Source organism: Globicephala melas, chromosome 5, assembly GCF_963455315.2.
Source record: "Globicephala melas chromosome 5, mGloMel1.2, whole genome shotgun sequence".
Classification (NCBI taxonomy): domain Eukaryota; kingdom Metazoa; phylum Chordata; class Mammalia; order Artiodactyla; family Delphinidae; genus Globicephala; species Globicephala melas.
This window is the reverse complement of record NC_083318.1, coordinates 96,521,555-96,545,044: the sequence shown is the minus strand read 5'-3', so window position 1 is coordinate 96,545,044 and position 23,490 is coordinate 96,521,555. Positions and strand designations below refer to the sequence as shown.

The following is a 23,490-nucleotide window of genomic DNA, read 5'->3' as shown; positions in this document are numbered from 1 at the left end:
TACAGCATTTCATGGATTCTAGGATAGTTTTTCACACTTAACATCTCTGAAATAGGTACACATCTTACAGCCAATGCAATGATATCTTATAACCGCTTGACAGTTTTGTTTTTTCACTTGTTTGTGTTACATAAAATGATGGTATATCTCACAATAGCACCTTAGTAGTTTGTGAGCCCCTGGATTTGAGAGACTTCGCCTTATTCCTCTCTCTCATATTCTTCAGCAATGAGTGTAGTGTCTTGCAAAAACTAACTGCTCAAAATTGGATATTGAACCAAATATGTGTTCTATATTCTGAGTTACTATGGTTTTCTACCGTGCCCAAAACATTTCCAATTACAATTTGATTCAAATTAAAAGGGCTTTGATGGGATATTTATTACTTAAAAGATAACATTTATTAGTCTATGTGTTGTGATTGGAGCTTTAGTATCATCAGGAAGAAGTTTAATCTGACTTCATTTTCACTCCATTAAAAATCTTGTAACAATGTTCATAAATTAGATCTCCAGAGTCGTAAAAGTATATGTCATAGCCCCAATCTGCACATATTTGACCACACTGGATATTAAACATAGTTTTAGATTTGGGAATATCCACCATTTATAATAATTAATGTTTTTCATGATTTTAATGCAAGCATGCAAATGTATAAATTGTATGATTTTGGTCTGTCCTGTTGTCAGTGACACTAATAAACTAGGGACACATTACAGCAATTAGAGTTCATTTCTTTGCTTAAAATGAACACTTTTTTATTGTTAGCTCATCATTGACTTGCCTTGCTTATGAAGAATTATAATTGAGAATCATAAAGTCAACTAGAAATATTATTTTAGGAAAAAAGGAGACTTAAGGGAACAAAATAAATCCAAATATGTAGTAGTATGGCACAGTTGTGATGCTTAAATACCCTCCTATGAACAAGATTTAATTACCAAGATTCTCAATTTAGAATCATTCAAGGACACAACATTTGCTAACTTGTAGGCAATTTCATTTGTTTATAGACATGTATGGAGGCCTTAGAGTGAAGAAGGAAAAACAACAATAAATTATTAGTCTGGAGCAAAAAGGTGAACTTACCAAACTGCAAGTGTTCCATTTTCTGGATGCCAGTATGAAAAATTAAAGATGGAAAAACTTATTTCATAAATATACTGAGTGAAAATCTTTTCATATGACACGTAAATCTACAGCTTTCTATCTGTTCGTTCATTCTTTCCTTAACTTGTTCTTACGTATTTTCTGAGTTTCCCAAGAAACAAAAAGGAATTGTTGGAATTCTAAGAGACTTTGAAGCAGTTCATCAAATGATTGGGTTTAAAATTTGAAATTTATTGTTTAGAAAATTCCTATTCTCTCATATTCTCTTATATGAAGTGAGTGTAAGTCCTTAGCCATGCATAATAATAACTGCATTTTAAAAATGCACATCTACTATGCAACTATGCACATACACTAGTTAATCATTGTTCATAGTAACCCTGAAAAATAGGTCTCACCATCCTCATTTTATATAAGCAAACAGAAATTCAGAGAGCACTAATACATGGTAAAGCCAAGATTCGAATCTGGGTCTGTCTGCCTCTAAGAGCACATCCTCTCCCTGACTCTATCCCACTACAGATGTGAAATGTGAAATTTTGCTGTAACCCTGCTTGCTCTAGACTAGAATTATTCTTAAGGTAAGTCTTAAGGTTATTGAAGCATCATGTCTAGATCACATTACCTGTTCCTTGGCATACCAGAATATGCTGTAAGTCCAACTTTGGTTTCATATATGAAAGAATATTCTAATGATTAGAGCTCTTCAACAATGGGATGAAAATAATTCTCAAGCAGGGGCTGATGACTAGCATTACTGAATGAATGTATTTTGGACAAAAAGTTTGGATAACTTAGATTTCTAAGGGCCTTTCCAATTTTGACTATTTATGACAGACTTTATAAGGTAGCTGTGGTGAAGTAAAAAGAGTAAAGTTAGGAATCCCAAGTCATGGAGTCAGTAGTCATGGGTTTGAGTCTTGACTCTTACTATAAGCCTACTTGAAGATTAATTTACTGCTCTAGGCCTCAGTTTATTCAACTAAAAAAGCAAATGTTGACAGAATTACCCAATTCACAGTCACTATCAAAATTAATTGAGAAATTAAAAATAAAGATAATTTATAGAGGAGGGCTTCAGATGTAGGAGGAGTAAGACGCGGAGATCACCTTCCTCCCCACAGATACACCAGAAATACATCTACACGTGGAACAACTCCTACAGAACACTTACTGAATGCTGACAGAAGACCTCAGACATCCCAAAAGGCAAGAAACGCCCCACGTACCTGGGTAGGGCAAAAGAAAAAAGAAAAAACAGAGACAAAAGAATAGGGACGGGACCTGCACCAGTGGGAGGGAGCTGTGAAGGAGAAAAGGTTTCCACACACTAGGAAGCCCCTTCACTGGTGGATATGGGGGGTCGGCAGGGGGGAAGCTTCAGAGCCACGGAGGAGAGCAGAGCAACAGGGGTGCAGAGGGCAAAACAGAGAGATTCCCGCACAGAAGTTCGGTGCCGACCAGCACTCACCAGCCTGAGAGGCTTGTCTGCTCACCTACTGGGGTGGGCGGGGGCTGGGAGATGAGGCTCAGGCTTCGGAGGTCGGATCCCAGGGAGAGGACTGGGGTTGGCTGTGTGAACACAGCCTGAAGGGGGCTAGTGCACCACAGCTAGCCGGGAGGGAGTCCAGGAAAAAGTCTGGAACTGCCTAAGAGGCAAGAGACCATTGTTTCGGGGTGCGCGAGGAGAGGGGATTCAGAGCACCACCTAAACGAGCTCCAGAGACAGGCGCGTGCCGAGGCTAACAGCATGGACATCAGAGACAGTCATGAAACGCTAACACTGCTGCAGCCACCAAAAAGCCTGTGAGCAAGCACAGGTCACTATCCACACCTCCCCTCCCGGGAGCCTGTGCAGCCTGCCACCGCCAGGGTCACTTGATCCAGGGACAACTTCCCTGGGAGACCACATGGTGCGCCTCAGGCTGGCCTCTGCCAGCATCACGCTGGCCTCTGCCAGCTCAGGCTCGCCGTGCATTACATACCCCTCCCTCCCCTTAGCCTGAGTGAGCCAGAGCCCCTGAATCAGCTGCTACTTTAACCCTGTCCTGTCTGAGTGAAGAACAGACACCCTCAGGCAACCTACACACAGAGGCGGGGCCAAATCCAAAGCTGAACCCCAGGAGCTGTGGGAACAAAGGAGAGAAAGGGAAATCTCTCCCAGCAGTCTCAGGAGCAGCAGATTAAACCTCCACAATCAACTTGATGTACCCTGCATCTGTGGAGTACCTGAATAGACAACGAATCATCCCAAAATTGAGGCGGCGGACATTGGGAGCTACTGTAGACTTGGGGTTTGCTTTCTGCATCTAATTTGTTTCTGGTTTTATGTTTATCTTAGTTTAATATTTAGAGTTATTATTATTATCACTGGTAGATTTGTTTATTGATTTGGTTGCTCTCTTACTTTTTATATATATATATATATTTATTTATTTATTTATTTATTTTTCCCTTTTCTCTTTTTGTGAGTGTGTATGTGTATGCTTTTCTGTGTAATTTTGTCTATATAGCTTTGCTTTTACCATTTGTCCTAGGGTTTTGCCTGTCCATTTTTTTTTCTTTTTTAGTATAGTTTTTAGCACTTGTTATCATTCGTAGATTTGTTTATTGGTTTGATTGCTCTCTTTTTTCTTTCTTTCCCTTTTTACGACTTTTTAATTTTTTTTATTTTTAGTAATATATTTTCGAATAACTTTATTTTATTTTGTTCTTTCTTTCTTTTTTTCTTCTCCCTTTTCTTCTGAGCCCTGTGGCTGACAGGGTCTTGATGCTCTGGCCGGGTGTCAGACCTGTGCCTCTGAGGTGGGAGAGCCGAGTTCAGGATATCGGTCCACCAGAGACCTCCCAGCTCCACGTAATATCAAATGGTGAAAGTTCTCCCAGAGATCTCCATCTCAATGCTAAGAGCCAGCTCCACTCAACAACCAGCAAGCAACAGTGCAGGACACTCTATGCCAAACAACTAACAAGACAGGAACACAACCCCACCCATTAGCAGTGAGGCTGCTGAAAATCATAATACAGTTACAGACATCCCGAAACACCACCAGATGTGGTTCTGTCTACCAGAAAGACAAGATTCAGCCTCATCCACCAGAATACAAGCACCAGTCCCCTCCACTAGGAAGCCTACACAGTCCACTGAACAAACCTTAGCCACTGGAGGCAGACACCAAAAACAATGGAAACTAAAAGCCTGTAAATGGAAGACCCCAAACATAGTAATTTAAGAAAAATGAGAAGACAGACAAACACACAGCAGAAAAGGGAGCAAGGTAAAAACCCATCAGATCAAACAAATGAAGAGGAAATAGGCAGTATACCTGAAAAAGAATTCAGAGTAATGATAGTAAAGATGATCCAAAATCTTGGAAATACAATGGAGAAAATACAAGAAACATTTAACAAGGACCTAGAAGAACTAAAGAGCAAACAAACAATGATGAACAACACAAAAAATGAAATTAAAAATTCTCTAGAAGGAATCAATAGCAGAATAACTGAGGCAAAAGGACAGATAAGTGACCTGGAAGATAAAATAGTGGAAATAACTACCACAAAGCAGAATAAAGAAAAAAGAATGAAAAGAATTGAGGACAGACTCAGAGACCTCTGTGACAACATTAAACACACCAACATTCGAATTATAGGGGTCCCAGAGGAAGAAGAGAATAAAAAGGGACTGAGAAAATACTTGAAGAGATTATAGTTGAAAACTTCCCTAATATGGGAAAGGAAATAGTCAGTCAACTCCAGGAAGTGCAGAGAGTCCCATACAGAATAAATCCAAGGGGAAACACACCAAGATACATATTAATCAAACTATCAAAAATTAAACACAAAGAAAAAATTTTTAAAGCAGCAAGGGAAAAGCAACAATTAACATACAAGGGAATCCCCATAAGATTAACAGCTGATCTTTCAGCAAAAGCTCTGCAAACCAGAAAGAAGCGGCAGGACATATTTAAAGTGATGAAAGGGAAAAACCTACCAGCAATATTACTCTCCACAGCAAGGATCTCATTCAGATTCGACGGAGAAATTAAAACCTTTACAGACAAGCAAAAGCTAAGAGAATTCAGCACCACCAAACCAGCTTTACAACAAATGCTAAAGGAACATCTTTAGGCAGGAAATACAAGAGGAGGAAAAGACCTACAATAACAAACCCAAAACAATTAAGAAAGTGGTAATAGGAACATACATATCGATAACTACCTTAAATGAAAATGGATTAAATGCTCCAACCAAAAGACATAGACTGGCTGAATGGATACAAAACAACACCTGTATATATGCTGTCTCTAAGAGACCCACTTCAGACTTAGGGACACATAAAGATTGAAAGTGAGGGAATGGAAAAAGATATTCCATGGAAAGGGAAATCAAAAGAAATCTGGAGTAGCAATTTTCATATCAGACAAAATAGACTTTAAAATAAAGACTATTACAAGAGACAAAGGACACTACATAATGATCAAGGGATCAATCCAAAAAGAAGATGTAACAACTGTAAATATTTATGCACCCAACATAGGAGCACCTCAATACATAAGGCAAATACTAACAGCCATAAAAGGGGATATTGACAGTAACACAATCATAGTAGGGGACTTTAACACCCCACTTTCACCAATGGACAGATCATCCAAAATGAAAATAAATAAGAAAACACAAGCTTTAAATGACACATTAAACAAGATGGACTTAAGTGATATTTATAAGACATTCCATCCAAAAACAACAGAATACACTTTCTTCTCAAGTGTTGATGGAACATTCTCTGGCATAGATTATATCCTGGGTCACAAATCAAGCCTTGGTAAATTTAAGAAAATTGAAATCATATCAAGTATCTTTTGCAACCACAACGTTATAAGACTAGATATCAATTACAGGAAAAATCTGTTAAAAATAGAGACACATGGAGGCTAAACAACACACTACTTAATAACCAAGAGATCAGTAAAGAAATCAAAGAGGAAAAAAATACCTAGAAACAAATGACAATGAAAACACAATGACCCAAAATCTATGGGATGCAGCAAAAGGAGTTCTAAGAGGGAAGTTTATAGCAATACAATTCTACCTTAAGAAGCAAGAAACATCTCAAATAAACAACCTAAACGTATACCTAAAGAAATTAGAGAAAGAAGAACAAAAAACCCCAAAGTTAGCAGAAGGAAAGAAATCATAAAAATCAGATCAGAAATAAATGAAAAAGAAATGAAGGAAACAAGAGCAAAGATCAATAAAACTAAAAGCTGGTTCTTTGAGAAGATAAACAAAATTGATAAACCATTCGCCAGACTCATCAAGAAAAAAAGGGAGAAGACTCAACTCAATAGAATTACAAATGAAAAAGGAGAAGTAACAACTGAAACTGCAGAAATACAAAGGATCATGAGAGATTACTACAAGCAACTATATGCCAGTTAAATGGACAACCCAAAAGAAATGGAAAAATTCACAGAAAAGCAGAACCTTCCGAGACTGAACCTGGAAGAATTAGAAAATATAAACAGACCAATCACAAGCACTGAAATTGAGACTGTGATTAAAAATCTTCCAACAAACAAATGCCCAGGACCAAATGGCTTCATAGGCGAATTGTATCGAACAATAGAGAAGAGTTAACACGGATCCTTTTCAACTCTTCCGAAATATAGCAGAGGAACACAAAATGTAGGAGGAACACTCCCAAACTCATTCTATGAGGCCATCATCACTCTGATACCAAAACCAGACAAAGATGTCACAAAGAAAGAAAATTACAGGCCGATATCACTGATGAACATAGATGCAAAAATCCTCAACAAAATACTAGCAAACAGAATCCAATAGCACATTAAAAGGATCATACACCATGATCAAGAGGGGTTTATCCCAGGATTGCAAGGATTCTTCAATATATCCAAATCAATCAATGTGATTTGATTTGATTTATAAACAAATTGAAGGAGAAAATCCATATGATCATCTCAATAGATGCAGAAAAAGCTTTTGACAAAATTCAACACCGATTTATGATAAAAACCCTCCAGAAAGTAGGCATAGAGGGAACTTACCTCAACATAATAAAGGCCATATTTGACAAACCCACAGCCAACCTCATTCTCAATGGTGAAAAACTGAAAGCATTTCCACTAAGATCAGGAACAAGACAAGGTTGTCCACTCTCACCACTGTTATTCAACATAGTTTTGGAAGTTTTAGCCAAAGAAAGCATAGAATAAAGAAATAAAAGGAATCCAAATCGGAAAAGAAAAAGTAAAGCTGTGACTGTTTACAGATGACATGATACTATACATAGAGAATCCTAAAGATGCTACCAGAAAACTACTGGAGCTAATCAATGAATTTGGTCAAGTAGCAGGATACAAAATTAATGCACAGAAATCTCTTGTATTCCTATACACTAATGATGAAAAATCTGAAAGAGAAATTAAGGAAACACTCCCATTTACCATTGCAACAAAAAAGAATAAAATACCTAGAATAAACCTACCTAAGGAGACAAAAGACCTGTATGCATACAACTATAAGACTGATGAAAGAAATTAAAGATGATACAAACAGATGGAGAGATATACCATGTTCTTGGATTGGAAGAATCAATATTGTGAAAATGACTATATTACCCAAAGCAATCTACAGATTCAATGCGATCCATGTCAAATTACCAATGGCATTTTTCACAGAACTAGAACAAAATATTTCACAATTTGTAAGGAAAAACAAAGGACCCCAAATAGTAAAAGCAATCTTGAGAAAGAAAAACGGAGCTGGAGGAATCGGCTCCCCAACTTCAGACTATATTACAAAACTACAGTAATCAAGACAGTATGGTACTGTCACAAAGCAGAAATATAGATCAGTGGAACAGGATAGAAAACCCAGAGATAACCCATGCACATATGGTCAACCTATCTTTGATAAAGGAGGCAAGAATGTACACTGGAGAAAAGACAGCCTCTTCAATAAGTGGTGCTGGGAAAACTGGACAGCTACATGTAAAAGAATGAAATTAGAACACTCCCTAACACCATACACAAAAATAAGCTTAAAATGGATTAAAGACCTAAATGTAAGGCCAGACACTCTAATACTCTTCAAGGAAAACATAGGCAGAACACTCTATGACATAAATCACAGCAAGGTCCTTTTTGGCCCACCTCCTAGATAAACGAAAATAAAAACAAAAATAAACAAATGGGACCTAATGAAACTTAAAAGCTTTTGCACAGCAAAGGAAAACATAAACAAGACAAAAAGACAACCCTCAGAATGGCAGAAAATATTTGCAAATGAAGCAACTTACAAAGGATTAATCCCCAAAATTTACAAGAGTAGTCATGCAGCTCAATATCAAAAATCAAACAACCCAGTCAAAAAATGGGCAGAAGATATAAGCAGACATTTCTCAAAAGAAGATATACACATTGCCAAGAAACACATGAAAGGATGCTCAACATCACTAATCATTAGAGAAATGCAAATCAAAACTACAATGGGGTATCACCTCACACAGGTCAGAATGGCTATCTTCAAAAAATCTACAAACAATAAATGCTGGAGAGGGTGTGGAGAAAACGGAACCCTCTTGCACTGTTGGTGGGAATGTAAATTGATACAGCCACTATGGAGAACAGTATGGAGGTTCCTTAAAAAACTAAAAATAGAACTATCATACGACCCAGCAATCCCCCTACTGGGCATATACCCTCAGAAAACCATAATTCAAAAAGAGTCATGTAGCACAATGTTCATTGAAGCTCTATTTACAATAGCCAGGACATGGAAGCAACCTAAGTGTCCATTGACAGAAGAATGGATAAAGAAGATGTGGCACATATATACAATGGAATATTACTCGGCCATAAAAAGAAATGAAATTGAGTTATTTATAGTGAGGTGGATGGACATAGAGTCTGTCATATAGAGTGAAGTAAGTCAGAAAGAGAATAACAAATACCATATGTTAACACATGTGTATGGAATCTAAGAAAAGAAAAATGGTTCTGAAGAATATAGGGGCAGGACAGGAATAAAGACACAGAAGTAGAGAATGGACTTGAGGACACGGGGATAGGGAAGTGTAAGCTGGCACGAAGTGAGAGAGTAGCATTAACATATATATAATACCCAATGTAAAATAGATAGCTAGTGGGAAGCAGCTGCATGGCATGGGGAGATCAGCTTGGTGCTTTGTGACCTCCTAGAGGGGTGGGATAGTGAGGGTGGGAGGGATACACAAGACGGAGGGGATATGGGGATATATGTATACATATAGCTGATTCACTTTGTTATACAGCGGAAACTAACACAACATTGTAAAGCAATTATACTCCAATAAAGATGTTTAAAAAATCCACATAAATTACAAAAAAAAGATACTTTGTAATCTGTAATATACTGGCCACCATATTATGTGGTATCTTATATGCGTAATGGGTATAGATATGCATCCAGAAGTATTCTTTAAACAGACCTTTATTAGGAACTTCATCCATCTTTAAGGGAATTAGTCTGCTTTCATTATACAACACTAAGCTTTTCATATTTTCTTCAACTATTTTTTTCCTCTTTCACTTACTATTTCAAATAGAAAATCTTTTTTTGTTTTTTTTTAAATAGTGCTGTATTCTCAATTTCTTCAGGAATTCAATATGGATGTCCCCTCCCAGAATAACTCAAACTTCATTTAAGTGTTTGCAGTGTGTTGATTCTTTCAGAAACATTTCTCTGGGCCTATAGTCCCCTGCTAATCTATAGATATAAGTAAGTAGCTGTTCCCTATGTTATTTTCATTTGTCCTTTCTCTTACACACACTTACTTTTTAAAATTATTTCTTGCTCAATGTCAAAATACACTTTATTGTAATAGTTAATCCTCATATAAAAGAAAAAGTAACTGTTATGATTGACCATGCTTTAAAACGAATATACTCTACTTTTATTAACAATGATTATAAAAATTAAAATTCCTAATATTTATTTTCTGCCAAACATTGTTTTTAGGGGCTGTGTAGGGTAGCTTTCTGCATCTTAAGCCCATTTCATTTCTAATCGTACACGGAGGGTTATGGGAGGAAAAAGAGAAAATTCTTGGACTTCATTTCATCCCTGCTTACATATTCACATAACTCTCATAAGCATTTTATAATTTATAAAAATTGCTCTGGAGGTGAGACTCAAATATATGAGAAAATAAGACGCTGAGGTATTCAGTCTCTATGGCCCAGCAAAGCGCAGTCAGTGCAAGCAGGCAGTGCCAGGACTGGTGCAATGGGGTGCAAATCAGGGCCAGGACAGGAAGCCAGGACTTGGAGGGCAAAACATAGCTCGTGAGGTGAAAGAGGGAGAGGGAGTGGCCAGGATCAGATATTCTAAGCTGAAAGAACAGTACACAAAGTCAATGTTCTTTAGGCAACATAAGATGAAGCAAGAGGGAGTTAGTGAGGAGATGAGGCGTAAAGACTGGGAAGGGACACGTTGAATCAGGACACGTTATCAAGAGTTATAGTGTTCAGTTCTAGCCCTGGTGCTGCTGTTCCACAACTGCTCACCCTGCTTACGTTCACCTACCCAAGCCTGGCAGCGTCCCCCAAACAACTTCTGCAATAGGATAAAACACACTAGGGGAGCAAAAATTATGCTTAGATGTTTGACCTCGATTCCTCAAAGACACCATCATATCAGTCCTGCCTTGGTCAAGGGTAGACTGTGTTGCTTCAGGAACAACACTCGATTGTGGCAGGAACAAGTGAATTCATTCCCCTGACCTGAAATAGGCCCTGAGACCATGTGTCCAAGTTCTATAAGGGAGCAAAACACCCAACCTTAAATCCCTATTCCTTGAAGCACTAAAATGAAGTTAGCGTTTTTCACAGAAAGATAACTGAGTATCCTACAACAAAACTCTAGTCTTTCTCTTTGCAAAAGCAGACTAATAATTTCACATACTTAAAAGAAAAAAGGAGCATGAGGATTCTGTTTTGGAGTCTCCTAGGACGAGAGCACATACACTTTTCAACCAAATTTATTAACCTCTCTAAGGGAACAACACATACATGTCATCAGTTTGCAACGTAGTGTCGTTAAGCTATCCCACGTTGATTCTTTTTCATTGCTCTTCTGTGTCGTTAGTGGTTTGTGGGTGCATGCTGGAAATGACACAGTGAACAAGCTATCCGAGTCTTAAAAATAAACTCTTTGGCAAGGGTTTGTATCTGCAATTTTGGGTGGAATTTTGGCACATAAAAATCAGTTCCTTAAATGATTTTGTGTGTGTTTGTATGTATGATGAATTAGTTGTACAGAGTTCTCACATAAAGAGAGAATGAAAAAGCAAAAGCCATAATCAGATCATTTTTCTATATCAAAATATGGCATTTTAGGAAAATTCTTTATTCTGCCATAAACTCATAACTAAACATGTTACTATCTTCCTTTCTTTGCATATGTTTATTCTAATTATTTTTTACTTTTTTTCTCTTGTCATTAAAAATACATACACTTAGAAAGTGGACTTTGCTTTTAAAGATCATCTAAAGACCAAAATTAAATGTACCCCTATATTAAGCAAGCCCCCCTCACATACACTTACATAGATTATAAATCTATTAGTGAGAATTATTATTCAAGTTTAGAGACAGTCTTAAAATGGAAGTGGTAGCCAATGAAACATAAACTCATTTTATCACCATTAAATTTGATACATGTATTATTAATATTATTTGAGGGATAAAAGATTACTTGTCCAAGATTGGTCCCCAGCAGGCTGGTCTTCCACAAGAGGAGCTGACCCCCTACAAACCTCCTTGAAAACTTGCCACTGCCCTGTCCTTAAGGCAACAAATCTTGGTCAAGCCAAGATGGGGACCACCACCATCTTCATCAAAGCAGATTAGGGGTAGAGCTTCCTCAAACAGAAATGCTGATGTGCAAATCCCGCAGCATCCTGCCTTGTTACTCAGTTCCACTGGGACCCAGTCCCCTGATCACACCAGAGTTGGGGCCACTGCTCTCATTCCCCATGGGTGCACTAATTTGCTAGCAAAATAAGGCTGGGGGAAAGGTTATTCCACACCACACTGCTATCATATCACAGTCCCTGCTCAGGCCAGGTGATGGATGGATGTTCTGTAATCATGCTGCTTAAGACACTCCTGTGACCTGAAGGACAAAGTCTTTCTCCCAGGGTTGGAATTCTGGCTTGGCTAGACTTCTGGGTCTGCCCAAGAGCACATGGACAGCCAGAGTCCCACACATCTGCTGCTGTGCCTATCTCCAAGGTTTTCCTCAGAATGCTGCTCAGGCAGGTCTGGTGTGTGTGTGGTCTACCTATGTGCTCTGTTGGCATGATAACAACTACAATATAAATAACAGCTACTATATAATAACGATTTACTGTGCTAAAGACTATTAGACTTCGCAACAACCCAAAGCAGTAACAAAATTATCTTTATTTTAGAGGTGGAAATGGAAGACAGAAGGGGTTAATTAACTTGCCCTTATCTACTTAGATGATAATTGATGAGGCCAGATTTTAAACTCATATGGGACTTTAAAGCCTTTGCTCTGAGTCTATATAGTATCATTTCAATTATTCAAACTGTTTAAATAGAGGAAACTTAATTACCTTGTTAACTAAGTGCTAAACCATCCTTATATCACTGTTGACAAAACAAAGTTTACTGCAATGGCTGAAACTTTACAGAGTGCTGTTAGAGGTCAAGTGTTCAAACTCCTCTTGAATAGCAAAGAGAGGCAGGTGTCTGCATCTAAAATTTGTGGGCCTGGAGCAAAAAAGCAAATGGAGGATGACATAACCCATGTCTAATATTTAAAGTTTATTCATCAAGCTAATAATTCATCAGTGAAACATGTTCTGTCCTCCTACCTTGATAAGTATACTTTAATAGAAATGAGATCAATATATACGCATGTACATTTTTAATACAGCTATGCTTTTTTATATGACTGAAAATCAGCAAAGTATCAAAGATAGCTTAGCTGAATTATTATTGTGCTTGTCTTTAGGCCTGTTATGCTCGAACAAATAATCAAATTAAGAGATACATAATTCATTAAGTATTATATGTTTTTGATAAAATTTATTTTTGCCTTCATTTCAGGAAAATATATATTTATATTTTATAATCAATATTTTCACATCATTTGGGTTCTATTTACAGCAATGACAGATTAGCCACTATTTATCAGGACATTGTAGCTCTTTGATGGAGCGTTTTAATTAATTTCCATTCAGAGAATCGTCATTTTTCTAAGTTACACCTGAATTTTTTTATAACATTTAAAAGGCATTCAATATATTTGGAAATTAACCATGAATTTTACAAATCACTTTTAAACTCTGTAATGGGGTCATATATAATAAATTATTATAGAAATTATTGCAAAATATTTTAAATGTAGTGTATAAATCACTATCACCTATATAGCAATTTTACCTCTTCTTAAAGCAGTAACTAGGTCCATACCGTATTTAAGTTCTGCTTTAAATTTTTTCAGTACTAGGATATTATTTTAAAATTTCAAATGTAGTATCTTGCTGTATATTTTTTTTCAGATCTCTCTTCAGTCAGGACTATAGTTGATCTGTAATGTCTGGAAAACAGTCTCTATAGATATCAGTTTGGGAATTATTTGTATGTGAATCTTCTTCATAGCCATGCAAATATTTCCATGTCCTCATTTCTTCCATACATTTTAAAGGAATGTTTCTTTTGTTGCACATTTTATATGCAGTTTCTTACAATTTAGGGTGAAAATTTTTTTCTAAATTAAAAAAATAATCATTTAGAAAGTGAAATATCTGTTTTGGTTTTTCTGTATCCAGTAACTGTGAAGAGAACAAATTCAAAATTATTTTTATTATCCATGAAAGTCCATGATTCACTGTTTGAGAATTTTTTGTTTATTAGCTTAATTCTTCTAGTGCCCCTCATGTCTTTTCAAAATGGAATCTAACTGCTTTATCAGTTTTGAGTTGACACTTTCTTATATACTGAAGAGTTCTTAGGAAGAAAATCAGCAGGAAGGAAGCCAAGGGAATAAAAACCTTGACCTCTCTCTCTTCCTTCTTGCTGATAGCACGCTCTACCTCCCCACCGGTCAAATCCAAGGGAAGCCAGCAAACTCATGTAGAAGCTGTTGGTTGCAGCCCAGAGCACTGAAATCCCTCTCAAGGATTTGGTTGGCATGTCCATTCCCCAGCTGCTGCAGGTGCTTCTGCTAAAGGCTAACCCCCGTACCCTTTTTAAAAGAATTACCTTTGGGTGATTGAGGTCACCTTACCTGGAGGCTCCTGGGAGTAACAAATCCTCTGTGACTGACTGCGGAGGTGCTACAAAAACCCTGCTCCCCTGCCTCAAGTTGGAAAAGACTGTGCCACAATTTATGCTCCAAAGCTCCCCCTGGGATCCTGGAATTGTACCAATCTATATTTCACATGAAACCACATTCTTCTGAGCCTCCTTCTATCTGCCTCCCCTGCTGCTTTCTCCTGATCAAGCCCTGGGGCAGAGAGCAGAATGAAGATGGGTAGACAGTAGATCCGAAGATCTACTAATGGGAGCTATCACACACACTGGAATCTTATACAGCTGGGCCCACCCAAAACACACTACCCCAGTCTTCCTCACTAACAGATCCTGACTTTGAGAGTAAAATCTACTCTCCACATCTCTTGAAGCTAGGGATGGCTAGGTATCCCAATTCAGGCCAATGAGATGTAAGCAGAAGTCTCAGGGGAGACCGTCTCTTCCTTCCTAATTAAAAAGAAAAAGATACACTAGAAGAAAGACATTTTGCCCTTTTCCCCTTCCCCTTCTTCAAGGCTGAGACATGAAGCCTGGAACTGGAAGCCTGGGAGAGTAATAGCCATCTGGTGACAACTATCTGGAAAGTATGAGGACAAAAGACAATATGTCAAGATAACTCAGTGGAAGGAGATTCTGGGTCCCTGTTGTGCTGGTCTGGACTGCCTATCCCTAGGTTTCTGGTTGTGCAAGAAAAATAAAATCTCCTCTTTTTAAACCACTCTTTGTCAGATTTTCTGTTATTTGTGGCTGAACTCATTCCTGCTACAGCAGTCATTAAAAGAATAAAATAGAGTTATACCAGAGACTCTTGAGTTTTGTCTTATCAGAGCAGCACCCATCTATAACATAAGACCTCTCACCACTAAGCATTTAGTCCAGTTTAGAGCACCAAGGGCACTGAAAAATAAAGCCAAGCTCTGGCGGGACATACCTCTGTTTTAACCATGCACAGAGCCATGATTCTGCAGACTGAGACAAAATATCTAGAGAGCATGGAGGCCACTTGGCAAGCAGAACAATTCTAACAGGTGCAGGAAAATTAGCCAAATGGAAAGGAGCTGAGGCTGAAGGCAATTCTTTGTGTCTTTTCCAAAAATGTTTCTGGGAATTACTCACCAGTGTAAATGCTCATGGCTCTGGTTTCAAATCTTGCCCAAGAGGAGAAATAAGTTTTGACAAAACGAAGTATCCAAGTGCCTTTTTGGCAGATATTGTACATATTTTCCAGGAGGAATAGTTTTCTGGGTCAAGTCACATTTATATTATATGGACACAGACACAAGTGCCTTATTTAAACAGCAATGTACAATATGATAAGTGCTAATACTTCTGACAAGTATTAAAATTGAGGATCTATTTTTTTTAAAGCCTTGTGGGTAACTTCTTTCTCCTTGTGATATATCCATAATTTCATAGTCAAGTACCAGGAGCAATAGCTCGGCTTGAATTGACTAATTTGGGGATAGGAGAATAATGAGAAGTAACTAACAGTAACCCAAACCAATTTATCACATCCTGTACTAATGTGCAAAACAGACAACTTTCCATAGTTTTCAGGCAGAGACAGTGAAACACTGTTTGGTCCAAAAACGATGCTGTACAAGATGTTTTTATGAGCCCTGTTCATACCGGAAGTGGACCATCAGAATACACACACACACAAAGACACACACACACAAACATACACACACACACCACCCTGGTAATCATCCTTCTATAATCACTCACTTATTTTATAGTTTGAGCCCAGTGTTCCCTCTAGCTTTGAACATGAGTCCCATATTGGAAACCAAACTCAGCCAAGACCTATATGGAAGAGGATCAACCCTAAATGATGTAAGAAACTTTATTCCTGGAGATCATGATTTCTGGGTGTAAAATATTATTCTGAGGAGAAAATTTAAAGTCTATTCTTGCCAATGACAAAAACAATGAGTGACTAAATTTGACTGGTGTGTGAATCAAAACACATTTGGCTGGTGTGTTTAATAATGACCACATGGAGAAGCAATCTGTGAAGAAACACTCATTTTAGACAGGAAATGGTTGATGTAGTTTTCATACCCTCTAAAACTCTACAAATTTATATCCAAGGTATAGATATAGTGAATTGCAGAAGAAGATTCATCTTCTAGTCTGGGGTGGCTGGCTACTTCAACCCTCATTCATTCATTCAAAACAGATAATGACATTTACTATGGGACCAACTAAGCATAGGAATTCTAAAGACATAAATGGCAAAATTCCTCAATTTAGCAGCAGACACAAATCTATAAGGGAACGATTACAGTTATAAATGCATGCATACAACACACACACACAACGGGGCTGTGACACTGTACAACCTCAGAGGGAAATGGGGAAAAGGAATGTCAAGAAAAACTTCACAGAAATATTTGGGCAGAATATTAGAGAATCAGTGGGAATTTGTCCACTTAATACTGAAAGTAAGAAGAGAATACCAAATAAAATGCATCATATAGAATATAAAAATGGACACAGGGACAATTGTAAGCCCAAGTCTGTAAAGATAAAATGAGGCTTGATTGTTAGAGCTCTTGTTTGGCACATGAGGATTTGGATTTTAATGGTCAAAGGAGCCCAAGGAAGGATTTTAAGCATGTAACACGAGGAGATATATATTTTATGAACCACATTTAACAAATGTGGTTACACTGGAGGAGAGGGAGAGTAGAGACAGACACAGAGATAATGTGCAATATAAAAGAAATGGGGATCAGCTTACCTAGTCGTCATGGAGGCAGTCTTGACTGAGGAGTTTGATTAGGAGGAACAGCTGGTGAGAAGGCATCACAAAGAGAAGAAGTAGTTGCAAGCCAAAGTTCAGGGTATGAAGAATGCTGTCCCCAAGACTGACAAAAAGAGGAGGAAGCAACTTACTGAAGATGTTGCTAAGTTAGAAGCAGAAGTGGAACAGAAACATAAAGAGAAGCTGGAGCAATTGAAGCTGACTTCTAAGGAGAGTAAAATAGATTCTGTTGCTGTCAATATTTCAAACTTGGTTCTTGAGAATCAGCCGTTTCGGATATCAAAAGCACAAGAGAGATGGGACAAAAATGCTGCACTGGAAAAGGAGCAGGAAGAAAGGATAGCTGAAGCTGAAATTGAAAACTTAACTGGGGCTAGACATGTAGAAAGTGAAAAACTTGCTCAAATATTCGCAGCTAGACAGTTGGAAATTAAACAGATTCCACCTGATGGCCACTGTATGTACAGTCATTGAAGATCAACTGAAAGAACAGGACTGCAGTCTGACTGTGGCTGCCTTAAGATGTCAGACTGCTGACTACATGCAAAGCCACATGGAAGACTTTCTACCATTTTTAACAAATCCTAGTACAGGAGATATGTATACTTCAGAAGAGTTTGGAAAGTACTGTGATGATATCATAAACACCGCTGCATGGGGAGGTCAGCTTGAGCTAAGAGCCCTGTCTCACATTTAACAAACACCAATAGAGATAATACAGGCAGATTCTCCTCCTCTTGTAGTTGGTGAAGAATCTCCCAAAAACCCATTAATATTTGTTTATATGAGACATGCATATGGCTTAGGAGAACACTACAATTCTGTTAAACGGTTGGTGAACACAGCTAGTGAAAATTGCAGCTAGTCTATAAAATGTTGCTGTTATGTTTTAGTACAGTATGCTGATCTGAGTATTAATACCAAGTGTTGGATTGTTCTAAATGTTTCCAAAAAAAAAAAAAAAAAAAAACTACCTTAAATCAGTTTTATGGCAAAGCTACTAACAGGTTTTTAAAAAATGTGTCAAAGAAACTTTCACCAATGTCCCCTTAGTGGTGTTTTAAAAACACTTGTAAGTCCCTTGTGGAGAACATCATTTATAGACCAAGATGGTGCCCTGTTTGCTGATATTTTTATTAAATATAGGATCCTGAACATTCTGTTCTGTGTTGAAATAGTTAAATTTTTTTCCTCCCTATTACTGAAAGCTTTCAGTAACCGTGTCAATGTAATTTTTCTTGAAGAAATGAAATGACTCAGTCTCTGACATTGCAATAATGTGGTGATGGTGATAGCAAATTTAATGAATGCTTATAAATGAACGTGATTGCAGTAACTTTGGTGTTGATGGGATTAATGCTGTGACGCTTTTTATATAACCCCATCAAAGTGCAGCTAAGAAGCTTGTTTTAATAAAGAATTTTAAAATATTTAAAAAAGAAAATGGGGAGAAACGGGACTAAAACAGTGACTCAACTAAGAGGAGAGACAGTACTGAGAGATACTTAGATGTGAAAATGGGTGAAAAAGAAGAGCTGATAATGTTTCTAAGCTTTTTTACTTTGGAGGTTTAGGTGGATGATATGACATTCAATAATATAGGAAAAATAAAAAAGAACAGATATATGGAAAAACAGAACAGAATATATGGAAAAGAGTGGAGAGGATAGTTCAATGGCGGTCATATAGGACACACTGGTAGAACATCTGGAAATGTCTGGCGGATTTCTGGAAATACAGATACAAATTTCAGAAGAAAGATAGAAAAGGAAAGTCACTGAGAGTAAGAGTAGAATTTAAAGTGAAAAGATTGGATGCTATCTCTCATGGAAAGCTATCAAACACCAATAGAGATAATACAGGCAGATTGGAGATTGGATGCTATCTCTCATGGAAAGCATTATGGAAAAGAGAAGAGGATTATAGATAGATTCTTAAAAAATATTTCATTTAAGGTCAGACAAGAGATGAGAGGATGCTGTTTTTTTAATGTCTTTATTAGAGTATAATTGCTTTACAATGGTGTGTCAGTTTCTGCTTTATAACAAAGTGAATCAGTTAGACATATACATATGTTCCCATATCTCTTCCCTCTTGCGTCTCCCTCCCTCCCACCCTCCCTATCCCACCCCTCTAGGTGGTCACAAAGCACCGAGCTGATCTCCCTGTGTTATGCGGCTGCTTCCCACTAGCTAGCTATTTTACGTTTGGTAGTGTATATATATGTCCATGCCACTCTCTCACTTTGTCCCAGCTTACCCTTCCCCCTCCCCGGAGAGGATGCTAATTTTAATTCCAATCATTACATGCAGCTTACTCGTGTCTCGTTTTGTGTGCATTTATTATTTGTTTGAATTTTCCACTTTAGATTCAATTCAATTGACCAGTGTAACAGAAAAAAGCCTGAATTTGAATATCATTTTGATAAGTTGTACTAAATATTTTCAGATGAGTCTCAATATGAACATATATTAAAATATTATGCACACTGTTTTGCATTTGCATCAAGAGTTCTAACAATTTTGAAGAAAAGATAGAATCATCTACATAGTAACGTTACAAAAATATCTTCGAAAAACCGCCCCAAACTATTCCAGAACTATACAATACTGTGTTAAACAACTCTTCAGGGTAACCAGTACACAAATTCGAGAATGAAAATCTGGCAATCTGCTTAGAAGAATATAAAGAATATGTAAATCTGTCTATGAAAAAACAAGACCTCTCTAGGTACACAGGTTTCAAGGAATATTTACCACTGGTTAATAGTCTTTCACATTTTTAATTTTCAGAGAATCTTAAAAGAGATTGGATATTTAGAAACAGCAGCCTTCCTATCTGGAGAATATTGAGAACAACAGCAATAAAATACAATGTCCCATCTGTTAATTAAAAAAGGAAATTTTAACTGAAACGGCTACTTTATATATATGACACCAGTAAGTTTAACTTTAACTAGATTAACCTACTGATCTAGGACACTGTAGCTTTCTCCTTGACAGGTCACAATAGCTGGGTAATATTAACTACAGTTCCAGAGTTATTTTTTTACTCTTATAGTAGTAGACATACAGAACCTTAATATTAAATGTCTTCCGGCAAGACATTTTCTAAGCCATAGCATTTGACACTGTTTTCCAAGTATTCTTCTGCCCAAGAAAATAATTTATAAGTTTTCTTTTTATATACCAGGTTTTATATACCACATTGCCTCATTTGATACTCAAAACAACATACAGCATAGACAAAACTGATACAATTTTTCTTTTTTAGAGATGAGAAAACTGAGACAAAATAATAATAAAGATAATAATTGTTAGAACTAATAACTTTTCAAAACTCAAGCATGTTGCAAGTGCTGTGCTATGAATATTTCTTTACTAAATTGTCAAATCTTCACAGTCAACTATGAAGTTAATACTAATTTTATTTTCAGTTTCCAGAATAAGAAACTGAGTTTTATATAGAGGTTTGGGAAGCTTCCCAAGGTCACATAGCTAGTGAGTTTAGAAAGGGGACCCCACTAGATCCATCAGATGCTAAATTCCACATTCTTAACCATTGTTCTGCTTTCTAGATGTGAAATGTCTTTGGAGAGTCTTTGGCGAGGAAGAGTAGTTCAGTAAGAAGTAGAGAATCTGGATCATGCAGCAACTGTGAATCATTTCAAGGCATATAACTACTAAACAGGAGAACTGGGATTGAATCCAGGTTCATGACTCCAAATTGTGGGACCCTGAATTCATATCTTTGCAGAGTACCCTAAACACTGACACAGCTGAGTTATGCAAATGACTGAGTTCACAGTCACTCATTAACTCCTGCAATTAGATAGAAGAGTAATTGTCAAATTTGGATTTTAAACTTTCACACCATTTTATGATTATTTATGCTGACACCTAGAGTAGTCAAATTTATTTTACACTGATGTGGATTCTATATGTAATTTAAGAACAATTGGCAAAATCTCACTTGAATACTAAGAAGGATTATGACAATATTGATAATATCTATTGAGTGTTTCCTATATTCCAAGAACAGAGATATATTATTTATAAACATTTAATCATAAACTTCCCTGGGTATTACATTTTAAGTTTATTTTTTATATATTTAAATTTTAAGAGGCATCAGGTTTTCAAGGGAGCAAATGTTCAGGAAATGAAATAGGGCTTCGAGTGTCAATAAAATGTCTAAGAGTTTTCCAGAAACAACAGATGGTGTTTTCCAACAGAGTCTAGTGAGACCAAACTGCTGCATGATGAAAATGTATTCTTAACATCCCTAGACTGGGAAGGTGACTAGCGCTGTGACATGCTCAACAGAATGGCTCAGCCCAGGCCTTTCCTGGACAGGATGCATTTTATCCCTGTGCTGGCTGTGCTCTTGAACCAGAACTACATTTTCAGTCCAGTGAACCCATGAGACAGTGTGCTTTCAGGTAAGTCAGCTATAAAGTTTGGAGAGTCTTGCATTTTGAAAAGTATTACAAAACAGTGCCATTATGAAGAACAAAGAGAAAACGTTAGAATACAGTCCTATCACAAGACAAAGGTACTAGAAAGGTACAGAATAACTGCCTATTTTTATTCAGTAGACAACTGCATATATAAAAGAATCAGTTTGCTTACCTAGTAGTTATAGATGACGTGGCGTAACAGCTTCTAAATTAAAATAATACTGTTGCTTTGCTGAATGTACATGAGCATAATAGTCCATGGATTTTTTTCACAGACAGTTAAATTAACTCATTGGAAATGTAGCATACTGAATGATTCTTCTAAGAAGTAACATGCAATCATATCTTTTTCAGGCTTGAGTGAATTCCCTCTGCCTGTACAAACTTTATATCTGTGCCCAAATATTATGTATCCATTTCTGATCACTGAACAGAACACAGACCCTGCATAACCCATCTCCAGTATTAGGTAAAATCAAGGAACAGCAGTTTTCTTCTTCCACGGCTCCAAGGGGTACCATGCCCATGCATCTTGTCTGTGGTTGTATTCTAAGGGATACTATATACATGGCGTATGTGAATGTATCCACTTCCCAACAAACTGTACAACAGGATCTTGCTCTCATCTGGTGATAGGAGAATAGTCTAAGGGAAGCAGATCTTTGTTGTAAGTGAAACGCAGAACCACCTTATTGAGCAGAACACCTTGCACTGGTTAGCAATCCCAGGGGAGGATCTGACTACAAGGAGGATAGTAAAGATCATCCCTATGCTGACTACTAGGAATAGAAGTCCATACACTTCTGCCCATTGCACCTTGGTGTTGAAATTGACCAGGAAAACACAACACAATCAAGCACTGGATGGAAAAATGCTTTACTTCAAAGAGGAGAGACAGAACCATACCAGCTCCAATAGTGGGCATCAGTCCCCCATGGCTAGGGGATCTCTCCCCATAGCAACTGGCCTACTTAACTCCTCTCGTGCCACAGTGGAAGGACCCCATTCCCTCCCCGTGGAGAACAGGTATACTAGTAGGGTTGGTGAGGCGCCATGTTAATGCACACGCTTAAGCAGGAAAAAGGAGCATACATTGAGCTTGAATACAGGGAAAGATATTCCTGTGGTAGGCAATAAATCCAGCACAGACTGTGTGAACTCTTTATCTCTTGGTGAGGAAGTGTTCCAGGCCCTAGGTCCATTTTTACACGGCCTACTGAGGGGTCAAAAGACTGCATGCACCAGATTGCCTTTCCCAACACAGCTCAACCCCATCCCATCATCATGGCCTCCCTGTCCCAAACAACGTCCTCAGGAGTGAAAGGAAATCAGATTTCCTGAGTGAACTTATCTTACCTTATCCTTACCCCCACTACCTAATGTTCTAATCTAGATACCATGCACTGATGTCTGCTCTCCATCTGGGGACTGAATGATCACTCAGGCTTGATGTACAGGGGATTCCTCTAAGGAGTTGGACACTGGAGCAAAACCTCAAAGCAGAGTCCAGCAGACAAGCTAAACTGAAAGGTAAATTCCAAGGATGGTGCAAATTAAACAAGATTAGGAGCATTTAGATTCAGAGTCACCATTTGCTCCAACGGCAAAGTGGAGATACACTTAAACTATGAGGACAGGCACAGTAGTCTCTGCTGCTGCAGTCTTGCCAATCCTACTTACGTGGCCATTTCCCTAGTCAGTACATGGACCAGCCTCTTCACCACACGAGGAAGGGGTGGGGTGCCAGAGGGCTCTGCCAGTGCTTTGCTTAGGAATCACAAGCGACAGGAATAAAAACC

General features: G+C 37.7%; 1 long non-coding RNA gene and 1 pseudogene across 1 annotated transcript in view; one reads left to right on the top strand and one right to left on the bottom strand.

The window, feature by feature from the left end:
* LOC138842693 (uncharacterized) overlaps window positions 1-23,490 on the bottom strand; it is a 370,793-nt gene that overhangs the window by 162,608 nt on the left and 184,695 nt on the right. The window lies entirely within an intron of this gene.
* LOC115864425 (deubiquitinase OTUD6B pseudogene) lies at window positions 17,212-18,185 on the top strand (annotated as a pseudogene).